Below are 24153 nucleotides of genomic sequence, written 5' to 3' on the forward strand. Positions count from 1 at the left end.
GACGTCTTTTAAAAGCAAAATTGCTTGCTGGGGGTGTTTCAAAATAGTCAAAAGCAGCTGCCTTTAGGCGTAGACTTTAAGGCAGCTTGCTAGGTTTTGGTTGAGAGGCCGTGTATGTATTTTGTTTACAGTTGTTGCAGCCGTCTTTCTTACATGCGTTCAAACTAAATCAGACAATGATGACCCAGATCATTGCTGTTTAACCAGTTGTTTGTCTCCTCCCCATCTACTTCTCTGTCACACACATTTCTCACTAAGGGAGAGAAGGAGAAAGGGGCAAGACAAAGAAAGGCCAAGAGAGAGATAGAAAAAAGGAGAAAGATAGAGAAAGCGAAAGAGGGGGAAAGTCGGTCAGACCCCCTCCTCAGTGGAAGAGGAATGCAGGGAGTCTGGTGAAGGAATGTGGAATGGGTCTCAAGGGGAGGGGGTATAGTCTAGATGTAAACACTGGTTGTGTGTGTGTCGCTCTATGTGTGTGTGTGTGCACGGTGTAATGGGTTCGAAGACGTCCAGCGCATTATGAGGTTGTGTTATATGTGTCCTGTGTGCGTGTGTTGGTGTATTTTGAGAAAAGGGGGCTCTTTAGGTAGGCCAGCTGTAGCGAACAGCTCCCCGTCTCTGATGACAGCTTTGGGCCAATGAGGTGATTTTATCATGCATGGAAAAGTACCAGCCCCACTTAAACATTGCACTGATCCGAGACCAGTTTCTCAAAGTCAATTTCACATCTTTTCCGAGATATTCATAACCTTCGCCCTTCCGTCTTGAGCTTGTTACATTTACAAAATCTCATGCATTTAGCAATTTAGACTCATTGGGTGAAAAAAAAAACATGCCTCTACCTCCATTTTTGGAAAACTCGCAACACTTCAGCATTTCCCTAAGAAACTTTTGTGATTAAATAATATAAGGTGGGATGAAAAACTATATTTCAGTGCTTTTGCATGTGAATGGGAACAAGCAAGCAAAAGTCAAAGCAAAAACATTGAAACAATTTTTTTTGTCCCATCCCACCATGGCTCTGTACTTCACACAAATAATGATGATATATTTTTTTTGATATATTGCACGCTTTTACTGCCACTCACTGGATAGTTCACTTTAAAAGTGTCAAAAAGTGTGCAAGAAGTAATATTTTGCTGAAATATCTCCATTTTTCTTTCCACTGAGCTTAGGTTGGTATTTAGATGCAGATACAAATCATGAAACATAATGAGCAAAGTTAAATCACTGTAAAAAAATATTGTTGGTTTAACTTAAAAAAGTAAGTAACCTGGTTGCCTTAAAATTTTAAGTTGATTGACCTGGAAAAAGTGAGTTAATACAATGAAGGAGATTAATTTAATCATCAGAAACTCAAAATAATAAGTTATCTTAACTAAAAAAATCATTTAAGTTGATTTAACAAAAGAAAAAAATTTGTGATAACAAATTTGAAAAAAACATTTTTTTTACAGTGATGTTAACATGATATTCCAAACCTCGTATGGTCTGTCAGGATTTTAAACAGGCAATCCGTTTAGTCACTCTGCTTTGTAGCACATACATTCTCATTTAAAGTGACTTTCGCTACACTAATTGCCAGGACAGACCCCCTGGAACAACCTGGGGCTGAACATGGGGAAGTGTCGCGCTCCAGGGAAGAACAGTGACAGAATAGGGCTAAAATCATAGCACTTCTTAGTTCCTGGGTCAACACTACTTGAGTTTGAGCCCACAACTTCTGCGTTCACAGCTCGGATCGTTTGCCATCACAATCTGGATTTTAAGACCAAACATTTTGGTCTGTTCCTCACATAAAACTATTACAATTCATTCATACATACATGTTTAACTACCTTTGACTGTTTGAGCTGTCTGAATTGAAAGTAACTTAAAGGTGAACTCCGGCACGAACTGAACCTTTGGTCTAATAAAACATCGGTACCTAGTCAACCGTTCTCTGAAATTTGTTTTCATGATAATTGAATGTAAAGAGTTTTATCTCTAAAAACTCTGGGGGCATTTACTAAGTAAAAAGAAATAGCTAGTTTATACCACTAACAAGGCTCAAAATAGCCCCACACTAACACAGTAACATAATGAGGGTCCATATATGCAAAACGAAGCATTGAGAACTTTGTAAGTGTACAGACCGTTTAATAAGAAGATACTTTATAAGACAGTTCACTTCGTGTATACAGGCGGCGCCATCTTTGGAAAACAGTCTCTATAAGTCAAACCACAAACAACGTGCTGAGTGATCTGAACGGTGTGAAGTTCAGCGAACTTCTGAATTGTATGAACGGCGTTTGGGGATCGACTTATCGAGACTATTTTCTAAGATGGCTCCTGTCTGTATAAACGAAGTGAACTGTCTTTATAAAATATCTTCTTATTAAACGGTCTGTACACTTACAAAGTTCTCAATGCTCAGTTTTGCATGTGGACCCTCATTATGTTACCTCATTATGTTTTATTAGACCAAAGGTTCATTTTGCACCGGAGTTCTCCTTTAACATGAAATAAAAAGCTACTTAAATGTCCTATTTGAACTAAGGCGGCCTAATCCTGGCCTAATCTAAGCCTTGTCAACCCGGTCTCATCCCAAGACGTCATATAACTGACGTTTTGGGACGTCTTTTGACCATACGTCAATATTCGCCTTTTTAGGGCCCCCTTAAACGTCGGTAGATGAGGTTATGGGATCCTAACTCTACCCCATACCTAAACCTAACCCTAAACCTAACTGACGTTAAAGGTAAAGTGTCAGTTGTGTGACGGCCCGGGATCGCCATCTACCGACGTTTAAGGGGGCCCTAAAAAGGCGGATATTGACGTATGGTCAAAAGACGTCCCAAAACCTCAGTTATATGACTTTTTGGGATGAGACTGTGTTAGCCTTGTCTGTGAAACCAGGCCTTTGTGTTCCGCAGAGGGAAGAAAGTCACACAGATTTGGAGAGTTAATAACACAAAAGAGGAGTTTTTGGGGTGAACTCCTCCTTCCATTTTACTAATGCAATAATCAAATGCAAGCTTACAGGGTCTCACCTTGATAGAAAACTCTGTCTAGAATAAAGTGAAATAAAGCCAATTAATCAATTAACATGATAAATGGTAAATGGACTGCATTTATATAGCGCTTTCTCAGACCCAATGGCTTTTTTTTCAACATTTTGCCTCACATTCACCCATTCACTCACTCATTCATACATCGACAGTGGTGTAGCACTATAGAGTGCGATAAAGCGCTATAGAGCCTTTAAATTGTAAAGTATTAATGTAATGCTGGTGGTCTACGCTGTTCATCTGCTGATCTAGGGTGGAAGAGAGCCGCAGGCAAGGTTGAGTCAAGGTGCTGGGCTTAATTCAGACAGGGAGTGAAAAACTATATGTGAAGGTTAGGGTGAAAGACTGATCTGTATACTTCCACTACTATACTGGAACTAATGATTTTAATAAATAATGATACTCATTTGTGGTTTGGGTGTTATTTGGTGCTAAGAGGGCATTTGTGACAACACTAAGTAGTTGAAAAGAGGGCAAAGAACTCTCTCTCTCTCTCTCTCTCTGTGTGTGTGTGTGTGTGTGTGTGTGTGTGTGTGTGTGTGTGTGTGTGTAAAAGAGAGATTGCCTTGCTTTTCTTGTAAGTGTGTGTGTGTGTGATATTTTTAGCTTGTTCCCTCCATGAGAGGGTGTGCTGCTGGAACACTATGCTTGTGTGTTTCGGAAACAAGCTCCAGTGCTAACAGCAAAAACTTCCATAGCGCACACATGTACACATGGAGACACAAAGTGTTCCCCTAAAAGAACTCTGTCCTAAATTGAATATACCTACAAATGCCATGCTGAGGTTTTCAGAGTTTTATTTGGTGTTCGTTTCTTTCTTTTTAGAGTATTTATACCTCAATTCAATATTGAATTGATGTATATTAATACATCGATTCAATAATACAATATATACATTAATACAGTAAGAACTAAATTTACTCTGTTATCCAGATTAAAAGCGAAAGGTTAAATGAAATCCAAACTATCTATTTAGCAAATGTGCTTTGTCTTATTGTGCAGAATTCAGCAGTATTATTACATTTTGATATTCATAATTTATTTCCCAACAAATATCCCGTCTTACTCATAAATACACATTACAGTTACGTTAAAGGAGCATTTCACCCATTTCAACCTTAATCTTTATTGAAAGTGGATCATGTAGTCGAAATGTAAAATAATTTTTGAATTTGGTGCCCTCTTGACCGAGAAAAGACCGAAAATAACAGAGGGGCGCATTTGTAAGTAAGACAGCAATTCCCACAATGCACCACATTGCACAGCTCCGCAAGCCACACCCACTAATCCGGAACAACGCAAACAGAGAAATCACTCTTCCGTCTACAAGGCTAACATTAGCTGTCACCAGAGTTTGAAATTCATTTAACACAAAATTTCTTGTTAGTTGGCTGTGGCGAGCAGGACGATCGAGGGCGAGGGACGTAAGAGCCAGGTGGCGTATCATTATTTCAGCGATAATGAAAGACACCTGTGAGATGCGCGCCGGTTTCGTATCTCTCACGGAGGAGTGAAAGCATAAAATGAGGAGCGACGACCGCAGATCGAGAGAGAAACAGTCCTGATTTTTTATGTTGTGTTTTGTTTCTGTTGTGTGCAACGTTACAGCAGTCGTCAATGAGGGGCTGCTGGCTTATACTTTCATTTTGTATTTGTTCATTTTACTATTAAAATGTTTAAATGTTCGCCGGTTCCCGCCTCCATCTTCCCACAACAACAAACCCCATTAACGTTACATTGGCAAACTCATTAGTGAATTATTCCTCGTTTGTATTTATTTCTATATGGTGAATTACTGCATGATACCTGGATGTTCAGTCAGACGAACCTATCACAACACAAACGTCCGTGTGCTCGTCTGATTCAGAGATTTCGTTCAGGAGAAATTGCCATCGTTGAAATTCACTGCAGCAGACGGACTCTATCTGTGTTCGTAGTTGCACAGCAGTCCGCCCTGCTCTAGTCAGTCTGGGCTCCTCGACCGCGACAGGCAGCCGCCTCCTGTTCCTCCATCAGCCTCAGCTGCTCTTCACTATACTGCGACTCGTAAAGATAGCCACGAACATCAGATTCAAGCAGCAGACTTTCTAAAATCCTCTTCCATATCATGTTTAGTTTCTTTCGTCATTATCATACTTCCTATCACCACAGCGCTTGTTAGCTTAGCTTCCAAACAAGATGGCTGATATTGATTCAGCATCTGCAAGTGAAGTCCCGCCCACTGATCTGTAATAGGCCTGTAGCGTGAGTGGGTCCCACACCCTTGAATAATAATGAGCTCATTTTTGTAGTCTCTACACTTTTTTAATGAAATGTGACTTCCTGCTTATTATAACGCAAAACGACGATTTTTACGATTTTTTAAAACACTTAAATCCTTTTTTCTCCCATCTCAGGGGAAATAAGGGATTAAACCATGACCATTCAAAAATATGACTGGGTTTCTAAAGATACAAAGCTTAATGCAAATGGGTGAAGTGTCACTTTAAATGTTTTGCATGTTTTTTTTCTTCAAATCAACGTTGCTCTATTCTGGTGCTGAATAGAGCAATCAATCAATTCCAGATCCAAGCCTACCCTGCATTATTTCCCACTGAACAATAAAATACAGCACATTACAGAATGTCTGTAACGCGGATCCTGTTTCAATTAGTGTTTAAGTTACCCAGGTTTAAACTTGTCAATAAACAGCAGCAGCAATGAGAGGACAACCTCTATCAGTGCTGATGGAACAGCATGTTGTATGTATCCACACAAAGCTTGTAGATATTAACCTATAACCTCATTTTTCCTTCCTCGTTTAGGATAGTTAATTACAAGGGCCTGGCCAAGCTCCCCCTATTGTGTGTGTGAAGAGCGTAGTAGACAGTCGACTCATTTGTAAGCACTAAACGAACACTAATTCACGGCCATGTCAGTGTGGCCCTTAAACGGGCAAAGACGGAGGTAATAACACTTTTGTTCACATTCGTAGAGGTCTACGCTGGTGACCCGAACTGGTGCTGTGAGCTTTCATTCGCTTGCCCGTCTCTCTGGCTACAGAGGCCCCGCCCACTCAGGAAGTTCCAGCCACACAGATGGCTCCCTGATGGTCTGTTTACATCTTATTTGCATACAGAAATCTTCACGTCTTGTCGCTGTCAAAACAGACGATTGCGTCCGAGACTCAAGTGTCAGGGATATCCGCAGGGGTGCTACTCTCCATCCCAAACGCACAAGATGTACCATCACAAAAACTAGTTGTTCTCTTTTTATTGCTTTTAACATACTCAGAAAAGAGATATATTAGAAAATAAGCATGGAAATGAATTGTTCATGTGTTGTTTAGCAGTATTTGTGTTTGGGTATAAGTGAACCAGGATGTGTGTTTAGAAGGTCAGTATGGTTGTGTATAGTGAAAAGGTTTCATCGGAAGGTATTGATTTTTTAATTACGTATCTTGCCTCAAAATAGCAGCAGAATGGCGCTCACTCTATAACAGCTGGCCGCAGACCCGGGAGAGAATGAACCTCATTGATATTCAAACCGCTCTTTATCAAGAGGACAGAGACCTGCAAGAGAGAGAGAGAGAGAGAGATGGGTGGAAGAGAAGAGAAAAGAGAAAGTCATATTCACTGTCTGCATTTGTCGAGCTTGTTTTTAATTCTTTTAATGTTTGGGGCAAAACATTAAATTTAGTCGTAGATGACCATTTTCCAAATAAATATACAGATTTTTGGCTGTTGTACCTTTAAGACTTTAGGTGTGGTCACATCTGTATTTCGGACTAATTTTCAGGGGAGTATCCACGCAATTTTGCTTGAGGGCGAAATATTTCCCTGCGCAAATTTTCAAAATGGGTTTAAGGATTCATCACTTTTTCAATTTTACTCACCCGCATGTCATCCAAGATGTCCATGTCTTTCTTTCCATGTCGGTTTTTGATGAAAACATTCCAGGACTTTCCTCCATATAATGCACTTCAGTGGGAACCAAACGGTTCAAGGTCCAAAAGACAGTTTCAGTGCAAAGATGTTCAAAGGGCTTTAAACGATTCCAGACGATGAATAAGGGTCTTATCAAGCGAAACGATCGCTCATTTAAAAAAAATAAATATCAAAGTTTAGGTTTTATGAGCTCAAATGCTCGCCTTGCTGAATGTATACAACTAAATTCAATGGAATTCAATGGCACCGGTGGCTATTTTTGGTTCTACGCCTAAACAAAATCTCATGGAAACTTCTATTTTTGTGATATCAACTTCAAATTTGGAACATAACTTGGTTAGATGTATGGCTTTGATTTTATAGTCATTTTAGAGTAAAACATATTTTGTAAAATATATATTTTATATAAAATATAAAATATATAGTACAGTAAATTTGATTTAATGTAAATTTATACTTCCATAACTATTTTTATTTATTTTTTTAAGTGTTTTAACTTCAGCAATAATCTGCTGAGTGTTTCCTTTAAAACAATACCAAACTTGGGTATATATTCCATTCTTGAATTACAACCATTTAAGTTTAAATAGTGCATTTTAACCCCCATTCTCAAAAAGGGAGGTGACAGGTAAGGGGTTAAAGCAATATCACTCTGTTGGTAAATAGAGGTTATAGAGGTTACTTCCTATGTCAAAAGATCAATTCATAATGAATAATTATTTATTTACAATATGACCCCTTTTAAATGAAGTGATAAATATGCAGTCTATGAGTTTTGCATTTGTGTGTAAGCATATGCCTTCCTGTACTGGAATAAGCTTGCGTGTGTGTTTTTTAGAAATTCTGGATGTGCTGTGGGGTTGGACAGTGTGTGTGTTTGTATGTATGTATTCTGGCCATCCTCCAAGCGGGTCGAGGGGCCCAGCAGAGAGCAGACTGTTTCAGGGTGGCTGGGAGGAATATCTGTCTTTAGTCTTGCTGTATGCCTTCATAAACCTTACAGCTTTCTTTTCTAACAGTGTTTTCCTGAGTGCACACTGCTTTTCTTTCCTTCCTCTGGCAATATTCACAATCTATTCCTCCATGTTTGATTGGCAGGTGTTGGCTCGTAACTCATTGTGAGGTAATGAGTTCTGATTGTAGAGGATTGAAGCCAGCGTTTAAGCTAAATAATCTAGGCTAATGAATGTGCTCTTCAATTATTTATCAGACTCAACACGCTCTCTCTGCACAGTATATATAGACATCCTGCTGGCTGGCCTGATGACCCAGTGACTGACTGGCAGCCGTGCTGACTGGCCTATTTGCCAGGAATTGCTGAGTCACGCTGCCCATGGGGTGGAGGGGCTCTCTAGAGCTGGTCCCAGATCTGCAGGGAGGCACTTATACTGATTCTAATGTGTATTGATGTACATTTGTGTTTCACAAAGTCAACATTTTTCTAAGTATGCTTTAAAGACCATAAATGGTTCAAAGAGTGTTTTCTTTCCTCTGTTGAACTATTTCCTATGCTCTATCTATCTATCTATCTATCTATCTATCTATCTATCTATCTATCTATCTATCTATCTATCTATCTATCTATCTATCTATCTATCCATCTATCCATCTATCCATCTATCCATCTATCCATCTATCCATCTATCCATCTATCCATCCATCCATCCATCCATCCATCCATCCATCCATCCATCCATCCATCCATCCATCCCATGAGAACAGAACTTGCTCTAGATCTGCAAAGTTTCATGACTGCAAAAATGGCACAAACTTACAGTAAAGAAGCTACTGGATTCGGGGTTACAGAGGTGTCCCTTTGAAATGATCAAAAACTGGATTAATTACTCCACTCAGTGGCCAAATATGGACTATTATTCAGACATCTACTTCTATCTTGGGGAATCACCAAGTAAATAGTATTTTTTTGTTTTATTTTTGTCATTAACACACAGTATGACAAACTAGACGATGAGATCATATTTAACTTGATTTAAGCGATTGACATGGTTCTGTTGTTGACTAGCTAGCTATACTAGTTAGAATACTAGCAGCTAACGTTACGTGATTAGCTCTCACTAGGCACGCTACATTGGCTGTTGTTCATTTTACTGTTGAAATAGTGGCAGGCTAGGACTAAAGTGGACTTGGCTGGTTTCTGCTTGTGTCTAGAAAGTGCTTTATATGGGCCTATATGACTTTCCGACGACCACTGTTCTGTGCTACATTTAACAATAGGAACGGCAGTAGATCAAGCCTTCTAGGCTACATATGATAGCGTAATGTCACAACATCCAATTTGATAGCCCCATACATACATACTAGGTCCTACATACCATTTGGTGTACACTGTAAACCTTTTTACAACTTTCAAAGTCCACAAGCAGAAACCAGCCAAGTCCACTTTAGTCCTAGCCTGCCACTATTTCAACAGTATAGTATAGCTAGTCGACAACAAAACTATGTCAATAGCTTAAATCAAGTTAAATATGATCCAAGTGACATGGCCTCATCGTAGAAGAGCCAAACCAGAAGGTTGGTGGTTCAATCCCTGGTTCCACCTGACCAAGTGTCGAGGTGTCCATGAGCAAGACTCCTAACCCCGGCTGCTCCTGGCGAGCTGGATGGCGCCTTGAATGGCTGACACCGCCGTCGGTGTGTGAATGAGTGTATGACTGGGTGAATGTGAGGCAAATATAAAGCGCTTTGGTGGCCATTGGGTCTATGAAAGCTCTATATAAATCCAGTCCATTTACCATTGATCCAGTTTTCGACAATTTCAAAGGGACACCTCTGTAATCCCGAATCCAGTAACGTTAACTTCTTTAAATACCACTCACGGTCCTCGGCCGGCAAAGAGGGTGTGTATGTTTGTGCCATTTTTGCTATCAAGTAACTTTGCAGATCTAGAGCGATTTCTGTTCTCAGGGGAATCCGTTTGTTTTCCCTCATAAAGGGGCATTACCCTTCGATGACGCAAAAGTAGCATTGGTCTATAGATTTATAAAATTATACAAATTAAAGGAATTATCAAATTACTTGCATACTGTACAATGATGAGATAAAACATTATGAGCAGTCACAGGTGAAGTGAATATTGTTGATCATCTCCTTAAGCCAAATATTAAGTTCTGGGTAGATTAGATGGTAAGAAAACAATCCATTCTTTGGATGCAGGAGAAATGGACAGGAATAAAGATCTGAGGGACTTTGAAAAGGCGACTGGGTCAGGGTATCTCTGAAACGGCAAGGCTTGTGTTGTTTCAGGTCAGCAGTGGTGAGAATTTACCAACAGTGGTCTGAGGAGGGACAAACCCCAAACCAACTACAGGATGTTGGGCGCCCTAGACTCATTGATGCACGAGGGCAACAAAGGCTATCCAGTCTGTTTACCGGGGCAAGTGATCATACCGGTGGTCCGGTCACTCTGGGTCTGGCCATTCATGTGGATGTGAATTTGACACGGGCCACCTACCTATAAATTGTTGCAGACCAGGTACACCCCTTCATGACAATGGTGTTCCCTGGTGGAAGTGCCTGGCCGCACTGCACATATTGTTCAGGAATGCTTTGAGAGATATGATGAAGAGTTCAAGGTGTTGCCCTGGACTCCAAATTCCCCAGATCTCTACAATTGAGCATCTGTGGGATGTGTTAGACCAAACGTATTCATCTGCTTCACTTCACAACCTACAGGACTTAAGGGATCTGCTGCTAACGTCTTAGTGCCAGATCCCACAGGACAGGGGTCTTACAGAGTCCATGTCTCCGTGGTGTCGGCGCTGTTTTGACAGCATGTTAGGCAGGTGGTCATGGTTTTGACTCATTGGTGGATATGTACTACTAGGCACTCTAGTGGGTGGTTACCATTTAACAAATCCAAGTGATTAGGAGCAGTATTAGATCCATGGGAACATCAAGAGACACCTAGTAAAAACACTAAAGCTCTTTAAACGGATCTCATGTTGCTGACTGGGAGAAAACATGTGGAAATAAATGTGTTGTTGAGTGAAGAAAACCTCAGTCTGTTTAGCAAACGCCACAATGGCCTCCTCAGCCACCCTGACAACCACAAACCGCTACAGCTTCACAACAGTAAACACCCTCTGAGGCACACAATGAGAGACGATGCTTAACGTGAGAGGGAAGCGAAAAGATGCAGTTTGTGTAAATGTTTATTGTGCTTAGATGTTTATTTGTGTCCATAGAAACTCTTGAGTGTCATGTGTTGAGGTATTTGTATGGCAGAAAACAGGGACACCTGCATCTGAAATGTAGCATAGGGGTTGGCGTGCAAACTACAGCCTCATAATGACTGGATACCTGCATGAGCAGATGACATGTGTAAACCCCCCATCAACACAGCCTTGGTGGTCCAGTCCTCACCTTCTAGTGGGGGACAAGCACATCCATTTCTGTTGAAGATAACATCTCATGGCTCAGGCAAAGCCCAAGAGAGACTTGTGTGGGTGTTGAAATACAATGGCTGTTTGGATATTCACTAGAACTACAGATTTACAACTATGCCACTGTAAAAAATAAACCGTAAATTTTACTGTAAAAAAACGGCAGCTGTTGTAGCAGGTCTCCAAAATACGGTAGGAACGTTAATGGTTTTACAGACTTAATTTAAAATTTACAGTAATAAACCGTATTTTTTTCTGATAAAATGTTGATTTATCAACCTATTGATATCTGTTTTACAACCGATAAAACTGTTTACAACCATTGTAATACAACCATCAATCATCACAGCAGTGATGAGAGTTACTTGGGCAATCACAGCTCATCATAAGTGATTACTTACTTATTTAGGTAATACTTATATAAAGAAGCTGCACAGTGTCATTCACACAAACATTAAACACCAACATGGTAACACACATGAAATTAAAAAATGCAATAAACATTAATTTAACAACATTAAATGTAACATAAAACCCTAATGTACATAACTGATTAGACAAAAAACAATAAAACTATGAGGAACTATTAATAGTTATTTCAACAAAAATACATCAAATGTGAAGTGTCACACAGGGAATTGTGGGAATGTCAATTTACGGTTTTACACTGTAAAATATACAACGATTTGTTCTTTTTCACTTTCAAAAACTGTAAATTTAACGGTATTTTACTGTTAAAATCATGGATATTTTTTACAATGTAAATCTAAAAATAAGACATCTTGTCTATGAATGCGTTTGAATGGCTTGGATGAGACTGCTGAGGGCATCATTTGGTGCATGGCCATTGATTAACATGTATTCCTTATAATACCATTAACTAATGTATCGTTTATGTGGAACTTTTTGGGGGGAATTCTGCCTCAGTAGAAAAAAAAAACTGCAATACTTAAGAAAATGAATGGGATAAGGACACATCTTGCACAGAGAATGTTTACGTGGAAAACGCAAAAAAAAAAAAAAATCATGGTGGCATCTGCAAAATATTGTGGCTGTAAGTACCCGTTTACACCTGTTTTTTTTAACCCATTTCTTTAGTGCACTTTTAACCACTTCTGTCCTGATGTCTTCCAAGTGAAGGATCTATGGGCACGTAAATTAATGTGGTTTTCAGATCTTTCGATCTAATGGACAAAATAAGCTCACGCAATTTACATATGAACACGCTAGGAGATGACAGAAAACAAACGGAGAGCATCCTCTTTTAAAAACATTAAATCTTACTAACCACAAATTGTAGGATGCTAGTGTATTTGAAGACTTTGGTCTTTCCCGAATCAAGTAGAAGATATACTTGAATGACTATTTTTCTCATAGAAATGGACTGTCTGGAGACGTTACCAAGATGGCAGCCGAGTAAACCGACTTGTCAGACTCGAACCTGCAGCAACTGAGCACTGACTCTACCTGTTGCGAACCAGTGCACCATGGCTCCAATGATATATATGAAGAGTTCAGATGCAAAAGCCTCTAAATGCCATTTGAAATTTTCTTCTTTAATGATGATTTTTATCAAACTTGTATTTTTAAGTTCAGTATTTTCACTTAAATAACAATTAATAGGTAATTATCATTGCCATTTAAGTGAAATCACTGAACTTAAATATACAAGCTTGACAAAAATTATCATTCTAGAAGAAAATTTCAAATGGCACTTAGAGGCTTTTGCATCTGAACTCTTCATATATATATATATATATATACTCTTATATGTCCCGAGCATGCGAGGCGAAACTGAAGCTGTTTACCAGGGATAAAGAGAAATGTTTCCTATTACAGTGACAGAGGGTGCAACACAGAGACGAATGAGAAAGAGGTTGAAGGGAGAAGGAGGGTAAAGTGGCAAGAAGGAAATAAACATTAGATGAACAGAGAGAGAGAGGGAAAGGCAACTATGGATGGTGCAACTAAGCTATGCTTGCTGCCAAAATCCGTAGAAATAAATTAAAAAGGAGGAGTGCAGGCCCAGCAAAGGAAGTTTGTTTTGCTGTGACGTTTGTGCAGAGTCGAAAGATCTTCTGTCCTGTCGAGGCGGATATGACTGCGGCCAAAAAAATCTTTCCTTCAAACTTCAGCCAAAAGTTGAAGAGAGATCATAGCTCTCTCACACTGGCAGCACCGGAAAAAAAAATTCAAGCATTGCACACATGATCACTCAAGCATTTCACTTCTTCTCTAATTAATATACCATTTTTAAAAAAAACAACATCCGCAAGTTAAGTAAATGTATTATTTAATTGTGTTAACAACAATTAGACAGAAATTCATTTTGATAACTCTTGTTATAATTCAGAGCTTTGATATGCTATTATCGAATAAATTATGGTGCTTGATTAAACTGTTTGGTATTAAGTGGCACGTTGATGCCGTTAATTATTCTTTTCAAAACACATTTGTGCGTTTTAATGCGACTGAAGCGGTTGCAGTTGATATTTGACCCTGAGGGAAAACAAAATAGTGTAGAAAAAATAATTATAGGGGCCAGTTGTCATAGTTTTTGACATTTTTTGTATTTACCTTTTACATTATTACTGTTTCATAAATCGTTTATGCCTCATTTTGCCGTGTGGATCATTTCTCTCACATCACGCTCTCGAATAAAAAAATGTAACCTTATAAAGCCTACAGTTCAAATCTGATACACAAATCTTATATGCCTTCTGTTGTCTGATTGATAGTTTATATTTTATTTTTAAAGAAATTAATGGCCTTTTAGTATAAATTTAAAACATGGCCACCAACAGGTTGATGTTTACGTCTTTTTACTGTTTATTTTTTTTACCTCATTTTTATAAAGTAAATGTACAAATTTTGTATTGTTAGTACTATTTCAAGATGAACACTTTGCAACTTTGGTTTAGTTGACTATATATGGATTTTATTTATTAATAGAAAAACCATGTTAAAATATGTTCCGATTTTAACTAAAGGTTCAATAAACTGTTCCATTTAAAAATATATGAATTATTATTTCATATACCAGGCTTTACAGAGTTAATATTTGACAGTTGGATCAAGACAGCGATCTGGTGATGTTTGTGCTCTTTCATTCAACCAGATGTCACCTGGTAACACTTGATGGTTAAACACACCTGTGACATATGGCTTCAAGGGCTTATGTTTCCAACACATCTTCATCCCAATCGTCTTCATTATTAGAGCATCTAACAAAACTGGTGTCAAATCATCAATAAGATCCAAAACAGGTACATGAACATGCTTACATGCTTGATTTCACATGTCACTGTCACAAGGGGCACTATAACTTTCTGAGCAATTTAATTAAACCGTTAAAGAGATAAAGATCAATTAATGAATAATTATTTATTTACAATATTACCTCTTTTAAAGTGATAAATATGCAGTCTAAGGCCGGATTCACATATAGCGCCTAAAAACGCGTAGAAAACGCTGGGCGCGCCGCATTCTCTATTTTGCAAAGCGCCAGGGCGGTTGCGCTTCAGTTGGTTCTTGTCACATGACCTATTGTGTGCGTACGGTGCGCTTGCGGTATTCTGAAAAGTTGAGATGTTTTTATCTCGACGCGGCGCGGACGCGCATGGAAAAAAGGAGCGCGTCGCACCGCGACCGCACCGCTTCCATTATGAGCGCGCATACCGCGCGCCTACATTTGAAATAACGAACTTGAGCGCGCAAAAGACGCGATATGTGAACCGGCCCTAAGAGTTTTGCGTTTGTGTGTAAGCGATGCCTTCCTGTTAAAAATAAAAACGTAATTTTTTACGGTAAAAGACCGGCAGCTGTGTTGGCCAGAACTTTACCGTTAAAATACGATAGGACCATTAATGGTTTTACAGACTTAACTTAAAATTTACAGTAATTAACCGTATTTCATTTTCTGATAAAATGTTTATTTACCAAGATAGAAGATAGTATTTCGTGGCCTCAAGATAGTATTTCGTGGCCTCAAGATAGTAACTCGTGGCCTCAAGATAGTAACTTGTGGCCTCAAGATAGTAACTTGTGGCCTCAAGATAGTAACTTGTGGCCTCAAGTAACTCGTGGCCTCAAGATAGTAACTCGTGGATACTAACTCGTGGCCTCAAGATAGTATTTCGTGGCCTCAAGATAGTAACTCGTGGCCTCAAGATAGTAACTTGTGGCCTCATGTAACTCGTGGCCTCAAGATAGTAACTCGTGGCCTCAAGATAGTATTTCGTGGCCTCAAGATAGTAACTTGTGGCCTCAAGATAGTAACTCGTGGCCTCAAGATACTAACTCGTGGCCTCAAGATAGTATTTCGTGGCCTTAAAGATAGTAACTCGTGGCCTCAAGATACTAACTCGTGGCCTCAAGATAGTATTTCGTGGCCTTAAAGATAGTAACTCGTGGCCTCAAGATACTAACTCGTGGCCTCAAGATAGTATTTCGTGGCCTCAAGATAGTAACTTGTGGCCTCAAGTAACTCGTGGCCTCAAGATAGTAACTCGTGGATACTAACTCGTGGCCTCAAGATAGTATTTCGTGGCCTCAAGATAGTAACTCGTGGCCTCAAGATAGTAACTTGTGGCCTCATGTAACTCGTGGCCTCAAGATAGTAACTCGTGGCCTCAAGATAGTATTTCGTGGCCTCAAGATAGTAACTCTTGGCCTCAAGATAGTAACTCGTGGCCTCAAGATAGTAACTCGTGGCCTCAAGATAGTAACTTGTGGCCTCAAGATAGTAACTCGTGGCCTCAAGATAGTAACTTGTGGCCTCATGTAACTCGTGGCCTCAAGATAGTAACTCGTGGCCTCAAGATAGTATTTCGTGGCCTCAAGATAGTAACTCTTGGCCTCCAGATAGTAACTCGTGGCCTCAAGATAGTAACTTGTGGCCTCAAGATAGTAACTTGTGGCCTCAAGATAGTAACTCGTGGATACTAACTCGTGGCCTCAAGATAGTATTTCGTGGCCTCAAGATAGTATTTCGTGGCCTCAAGATAGTAACTCGTGGCCTCAAGATAGTAACTCGTGGCCTCAAGATAGTATCTCGTGGCATCAAAATAGTAACTCTTGGCCTCAAGATTCTAACAAGAGATAGTATCTTGAGGCCACGAGATAGTTATAATTAATTTTTTTGCCAAAGTGGGACTAGGGGGGCTCCATAGGTTGCCAAAATTCTTCAAAATATCTTCTTTTGTGTTCAACAGATAGAGTAAATCAATGATAGCAAAACAGCAAAGCTCAGTCGAGCACATTAAAGTATGTAAACAGTGTCATCTGTCCCTGTTCTCTCCTTCATAGAGCAGCAAGGTAAAAGCTTCACACTCCACTTTCATGTTTTTTCTCTCCTGGAAGAGAGTTAATACATTTCCTTTCGATCAGCAGGGAAGCACTGTTTGTACGTATCACTGCTGGAGGAAAAGGCAACAGATCATCGGTTTTCCTCTCCTTTGTTACCCGGGGGGTGGGGGGGGGGGGGGCAGTTCGGGACTCAGCAGTGGGTAAAAAGTGAGAAAGCAATTGCTAACATCACGGGGAATTGAGCACACCCCAGGATGGAAGGAGAATCTGGTGCTGTTGTTTTTAGCCAGCCCCCCCAAACGGGGCGGTGTAATCGCTTGGGTTTGTTGGTGGTAGTGACGGTGTTGTGCCGAATTTCGACCCCCGCCAAATTATTACCCCCCTAGTATTGGTAGGTTTAGGATTAGTTGTGGGGGAGGGGTTAAGATTAGGGGCGGGGTTGGGATTAGGCAATCAGGTACTGACTTCAACGAGGGGGGTAATAATTTGGCAGGGGGTCGAAATTAGGCACAACAACGGTTCAGGATTAGATTGCCAGCAAATGCATTTAATCCCACGAGTCTCACCTCTTCCTCAGCATTTAATATTCTGTAGTGTGAACAACAGATTCTGTCAACTCTGAGCTCTCACTCCGATAGTTGTGTTGTTGTCGTCAAAATTAAGAGAAATGCATTTTTGTCCCTTCTCGCTCTCTATTTCAGGCTTGAATAAATAGCAATTTCTTGTTGTTTAAATAAGTAAATATATTTCTGCTATTGCACTCAGCTTATACTTATGAAATCCTTTTGTATTGCCGCTCTCTTGTTTTGCCACTATAAGAGTTTGTTGTCGGAGTGTCTCAGTGGAACGGGGTGATTTTAGGATTATGTCTCTCCAAATGACATTTAAACAGAGGATCAGCAAAAGATTTTGGGAAAGATTGTTTAGAAATGTGTTTCACATGAACTATGTGCCCTTAAAATGATCTATACATATATTTTTCTGTTGAACAATGCTGATTTCGTAATACTAAATTACCATTTGTGTCTATGTGTGTTGTCATACCCCAAAATAAAAAAATATATAAAAAGGAAAATAATAAAATAATTATACAATAATTGACTTATTCAAGTGGGTGTATGGATTTCATTTATGCTGTACTTTCAAAACATGGATGCACTTCATCCAGAAATTGTTTGCCTATATTGTTATGAATGTTCTCATCTCATTATACGCATTTGAAATAGTAGGGAAGTATGCATATTGGGATGTGAGGATACTGTCCAGGCAGGATAAGTTTTGTTATTATATTACAGTAAACACATGGTAGTTGTGTGATCTCGTCTTTGCTGGTGGGTTTTGATGCTTAATGATCACTCAAGAGCAGGGTTTCTCTCTCTAATGTGTGTTTGGCGAGAAATGTAAATCCGGAAGTTATCTAAAATGTAAAACTGTGTGATTATTGAACACTTTACTCCACTCATATACACGGTTTCAGACCAGTCCATATGTAATTGATTCTTTTCTTTGCTAAATGTTGTCTCTCTCTCTCTCTTGCCATTTCAAGTACATTTCTTTTGTATTCTCATCTCTATTTTTTGTGTTTATTTAAAATTAGACAAATCTGACATTATTGTAATCTCCACTCTGTTGTTTAACAGTTGATATAGTTCTTTAATGCTTTGCTTACAAGCAGAAGGTTTAAACCCTAGCAGTTTTGTAACACTGCGTTAATTCACTTTTATGAATTCTTTTGAGAAAACATGAGAAACATGTAAATAAAGACTGAGAGTCAATGTTCAGAAATTATTCATTATTATTTTGTTTTGAACTATGTTGAATAGCTGCGTTTTCCGGTGTGTTTGTTATCAAACTCAAAAATTAGTTTATTTTTAATTATTAAAAAATGCCATTACTTTATATGAAAAAGTTAATAATTGTATTTTATTAAAAAAATATTTTGGTTTGATTTGTATATATTCTTGTTTAGATCAGATAGCATTTTAAGCTGCCATATGGTGATGTTACAATGTACCCCACCAATGGGGCATGTTGTCACATTTCACTTCCATTCTTTCAGGGTAAATCAAGAAAAAAGTATACACTGTATTAATAAAACAAAACCACATAATTGTACTAGACATTTGGGAAATTAATGTGGGAAAAAATAAATACTCTAAGCCCCAAGTAGATTTACACAAACATAGAAAGTCAAAAAGTGTTACGTTGTGCCCTGCTCTTCCTTTTAGATAAAAGGAAGAGCAGGGCACAACGTAACACTTTTTTTCTATATATATCTATATATAATATCTATCTATCTATCTATCTATCTATCTATCTATCTATCTATCTATCTATATATATATATATATATATATATATATATATATATATATATATATAAACTACAATGCAGCCATTTTTATTAGATTCGGCCCATATCTAACATCATACGTCAATGTGACCATAATGTCATGTTTTGACACCTTCTCTCATGTCTCACTCTCAATAAAACAGCAGTAGCCCTACACCACGATTCACCGAGTCCTAGTGAGCTCTTCCTTGCTTTGTTTGACCATTACCTACTACCTATTTCTGAACGACAAATCATAGCGGTTGATTCGGAGCAGAGTCGCTCGAATTGAAGTCCGCCGTCAGTCATTCACTACATTCAATAGCAAGTCAACCTGACCTAGAATTGCTACTTATTACAATATGGACTAAACCATCTGGCCGGATCATAGCGGGGGGATGCGAGCGCACATCAGCGGCACTCGCTGATTTCTAATGGGGGAAGCCATGTTAGTGCCGTGAGCTATTTTAATCACTTCTGTTTCACAAGGAAAGGCTGTGACTAGCACGTTTTGGGGAGAGCGAATCGCTTGTGAAGCCCCGTCGCGCGGAATCGGACACCCCTCTGTGTTTTTCCAACCGCACACTTTTCACCATTAAAATATAGCGGCTTTTCCCAACCACTGACTGTAAAAGGAGAGCAGTCCAAAGGATAAAGGAAATAGAGTATCCTTTTTTTTTTGCATCTAATACACTTAATGTCGATTAACAAGGAAAGCATAGCCCTATAAGCGGTCCGATATATTGTCTAAAAGGACTGACGTTGATTCTCATATAATATCTTTGTGTTTAGTGCAGCCAGCTGCGGTTATTATTTAACGTTAAACTACTGCTATTTTTTTTAACGGATATCGCTCGCTCTCTAAACACACGGCAGACTTGATTTAACGTTAAACCGTGTATTCTAGTGGATCTCTAGTCTAGCATACAAGAGTCAGCCAGCAGGATTTTAAGCTCTCTCTCTCGCTCTCTTTGGCCAGGAGCTTGATAAAACAGCTCCCCTCCCCCAAGCTTTGGCGAAACAGGAACAACTTCTTTGAGAGAGAAAAAGGGCTGCACAAGTTTGGGACGTCTTGGATCAGCCGTTTGGCCATTTGTAGTCTGGAGCTGAGATTTTTTTTCCTTCACCGATTCTTTGGGTTTTACCTTGGATGGTCGGAGCCCTTTGTTAGCGAGAAGGCTCGGGCATCCGTGCTCTTGAATTTTTCTTTGGAAAATGGGATACCTCTAGGATTATAATGAGGGGAACGCGCTCGCTTGTGGAATAACTTCACTTTTTTTTTTTCAGTGGGAAAATGGAATTCGCGGAGCCCTGATTTTTTTTTTATCACGTGCAAATGCTATGGGAAAAGTGCTTTGTGTGGAATATTTGCTCAACATGGGTAAGATTTGTTTTGCTTTCGTTCCTACTTTTCTTCCATGCTCGATTGGCCTTGCTCCCATTGAAATATACTTGGGGAAACCCCAAAGAATGCCTTATTTAAGATTATAGGCTTTAAAACGTCACATTTAAATAGACTACGTGCTATTAATTTACCTTGATTGTGTTTCTATGTATCTCCCTTTACCAATATGCATTCATAGTTAGACACGTATAACTTTCTTGCAAATACCATTATGGCTGGAGATGCTAAAGGAAGCTTGTTTTTCCCACCCCGCGGTTTGTCCCACTCTCATACCTACGTTTAATCGCAACAAATCTCAACAAGTACTTGTAAGTCATGTATTTCCTTATGCACAGTTTTTATTCGTTAACAGCACTTGTTCCTCTTGTAAACTCCTTTGCTTCTCCAACTTTCCTCGGTCTTTTTGTCCTCTTCAGAGAATCCACCAGGTTACAAGGAAGTTCGTGAGGCCGCCGCTGCGTGTTTTTACAGCTCCCCATTGTTACACCAAACCCCATTTACTTTTCTTACAATGTTGCTAAAACCCTCGTTTTGTAACCGTATATCCAGTTGAACGTGATACACCACTCGACTTCAGATATAAACGGTGTTTTGTTGTCTATTAGCTTCCTCTGTGTGCAGGTATCTGTGTTGGGTTACTCGAGAGAGGCTAGTTAACTCTGCCCAGGCCTGCACTCAACTGGGTGTATATCAAATGGACAAACACATAAACAACCACGGTGTTTTGGGACTACAACTACATCTTTTTCAGAAGATTGTCAAAGTGTATATGACCTCAGGAAGTTTTGGTTTCGTGCTTGATAAGGTTGTCACAGTTGAGAAACTCTCATACTCTGCATATTTGTGACATTATTCAAAAGGAAAACCCTTGTTTGCTGGGTGTGGTTTGCCAAGCATGAATATACAACCTTAAATTCTTTATTTATTGCTATTACAACCTCTGGTTACCGTGGTTTGAACTAAAGTGACATTGAAGTCTGGTCCTATACAGTGTTGTGAACTTGCTGAGACTTGGCATAAGACGACAATTTTTAGGTATTACGTGTAATTTTTGTTTTTTTAGTAATTTTTTTTTTTACTTGAAATACTCTACGACTCTCAAAAGAACTAAAACAGTGTGATAATGCAATGTTTGTTTTCCTCTGATCTGAACCTTGACTTTGCAGTTGTGTAGACTAACCCAAACGTCAGGGAAATCTTCCCCAGTTTCTTGAACTAGTCAGTGTGTGTGTGTGTGTGTGTGTTTAAAGAATGGAATGCTTGTTGTACCTATCCACAAAGTGAGTCATGTAATTGCTGCTGTAGGTTCGGTTTTGTCAAGAATTAGCATGTGGTGAAGTTCGTTAAAACGATTGGAAAGGGGGGAAGTTCTTGTGTTTCTTGGGTTTTATTCTGGCAAGTGTTCTATTCATTTTGGCTTCGCCTCATCACAGAATTCAGCAATAATGCCTGGTATTTGTCCCAGGTCACTGTGCAGCAAGTGAAGCCCAACTCTAAACTTGTTTAGGGGTTTCTGAAATATTGCATACTGTGATATTTGAGAACAGCTTGGTTTTTCTTTATTGAATCTTGGTTTCTTGCTGCCGAGTAATGCAGAACTGCATTGGCATTATTTGGAATCTCACTTACAAAAATAACTGGGGGTGGTGATGGCGCAGTGGACAAGACACATACCTTTGGTGTGAGAGACCCAGGTTCGAATCCACTGTGAGACACCAATGTGTCCCTGAGGAAGACACTTCACCCCTAGTTGCTCCAGAGGCGTGCAACCTCTGATATATTTTTATATTCATATATATATATATATATATATATATATATATATAGCAATTGTAAGTCGCTTTGGATAAAAGTGTCAGCTAAATGAATAAATGTAAATGTAAACTTCCTGGTTTTGCCTTCATTCCTGCACCTTCCATGAAATCTCATTCTCGTTTTTATGAGCTATACATAATCTCAATGCAACCAGTTCCACCTGACACCTAAGAATAAATGTTCAAATAAGTAAATTACACAACAACCTCTTCCGACAACGAACATCTACCACTATCTTCAGATCTTCTGTGGTTATGTGTAGGTTTGTGGTCTGACTCTGGCTTCATTTTTCTCCACAGGTGTTCGGATAGAGTCTGTGATCTCCTGAGCTCACTGGTTTAATCTACGGGAGAAGAACCGGACACAAATTCAAACACTATTTACAGTGGAAATTATTTGCACGCTCTTCAGATGAGGGAGAACAAGAGACTCTGAAACCTGTGGGGCGTTCAAGGTAAGACAACTGTTGTGCAATGCACATACCATCTTGTTTTACACAGACATGAAATGTAGGTTAGGCCTTAATGTTTAAGACATTTTGTGATTCTGCTAAGAATGAATTACAATATTATTGTGCTTAAAATCAATTGTGCTTTTACAAGATCCTCCTATTATTAAATGGGAGACCCTGGAAATCTGTTTGAGGAGTAAGACAGCCCAATAGATTGATTTGAATGGGATTGGTTGATTGAATATAGTTGAGTGGGTAAAGTATTCATTACTGTACCCGTGCTTGAGAATGAGATTTGAATTTGTTTTACCGACATGACTGATGCATTAAATTGTCCATGTTGAGAGGTTTGCTTTTGCTTTAAAGGAATGGTACACCCAAATATTCGAAACTTACTTTCCTCTGGAGAAATTTTAACTTGTTCTGGCTGTTTGTTTCAAATAATTGAGACAAAAAGTACTCATGCTATGTTCCAAATTTGTATGAAATTTTTGTATGTGAAACAAGCCAAAATTTAAATCGTTTTTCACTGATAATTTCATTGAGCAATTAAGTTTAATTTGAGAAGTGGAACGAATTGCTAAGCCTGATTTTGTAAACCAGCTCAGCCAATTCACGCAAAATATTTGCTCAAAGAATATTGTTGTTTTATGGCCTCAAGAGATTTGTGATGTATTGCACATTTAGCGCTTTTGCATTCTTTATGAAGCTTAGAAGTCCCTATTGTAATTGCATAGAAGAAAACTTTAGGCATGTAGCATATGTTTAGTATGACACCAGTGAGTAAATAATGGCCATTTTCATTTAAAGCAGTCTTGTAGATTTTCTCCTGGTGGATAAAATGTATAAAAATCTTGTCCACATTGAATAAACGACTCAAACTGTATTTAGGAACCAGAATATTATAGAGACTACTAGGGTTGCAACGGTATGAGATTTTCACGGTATGATAATCGTCTCAGAAAATATCACGGTTTCACGGTATACGATATTAAAACTATCATTATTATAATCAGCATCAGCTACAATGGCCCTTAAATGAATAAAAACAGATATTGTTTTTGGTTGAACATGGTTTATTGTAACAAAGGTTTTTTCAATAGAGTCTTTATGAAATGTATATTTATTTCCTCAGAAATTCTGGGTTGTCTGAAATAACTGATCTGGATTCTGTGATTGAATACAAAATGTATTTTTGAGAATGCAATCAGATAAAATGTAACAACTTTAGTTTGTCTACACAAGAGAAGTTTAATAAATTAAAACATGGACAAAAAAACTATACACAATAGTAATATATTTTAATCATAGGCTAAACCAAACTTTTTTTTTCCAGGTTGTAGGGGAGAGCGGGGCACAACCTAACGCTTTTTGCTTTTGGCTCAATTAATTAAAAAATAATTAGGTTAGATTAATACTTTTTTTTTACACAAGCAACATGCACATCTCTGCTACAAATGAACA

The 24153-nt window shown here is 38.8% G+C and overlaps 1 protein-coding gene across 3 annotated transcripts in view; it reads left to right on the plus strand.

Annotated features, from left to right (window-relative positions):
- bcl9 (BCL9 transcription coactivator) overlaps positions 1-24153 on the plus strand; it is a 114730-nt gene that overhangs the window by 43077 nt on the left and 47500 nt on the right. The window contains exons 1-2 of one of the 3 annotated variants that reach the window (XM_039688254.2): positions 19491-20399; positions 22538-22692. The gene's annotated coding sequence lies outside the window, so the exon portion shown is untranslated. Of the gene's footprint in view, positions 1-19490; positions 20400-22537; positions 22693-24153 lie in introns of those variants that run through there. The other 2 variants (XM_039688229.2, XM_039688238.2) reach the window with 2 other exon arrangements.

The sequence above is a fragment of the Pimephales promelas genome, chromosome 6, assembly GCF_988280905.1.
Source record: "Pimephales promelas chromosome 6, fPimPro1.hap1.1, whole genome shotgun sequence".
NCBI lineage: Eukaryota > Metazoa > Chordata > Actinopteri > Cypriniformes > Leuciscidae > Pimephales > Pimephales promelas.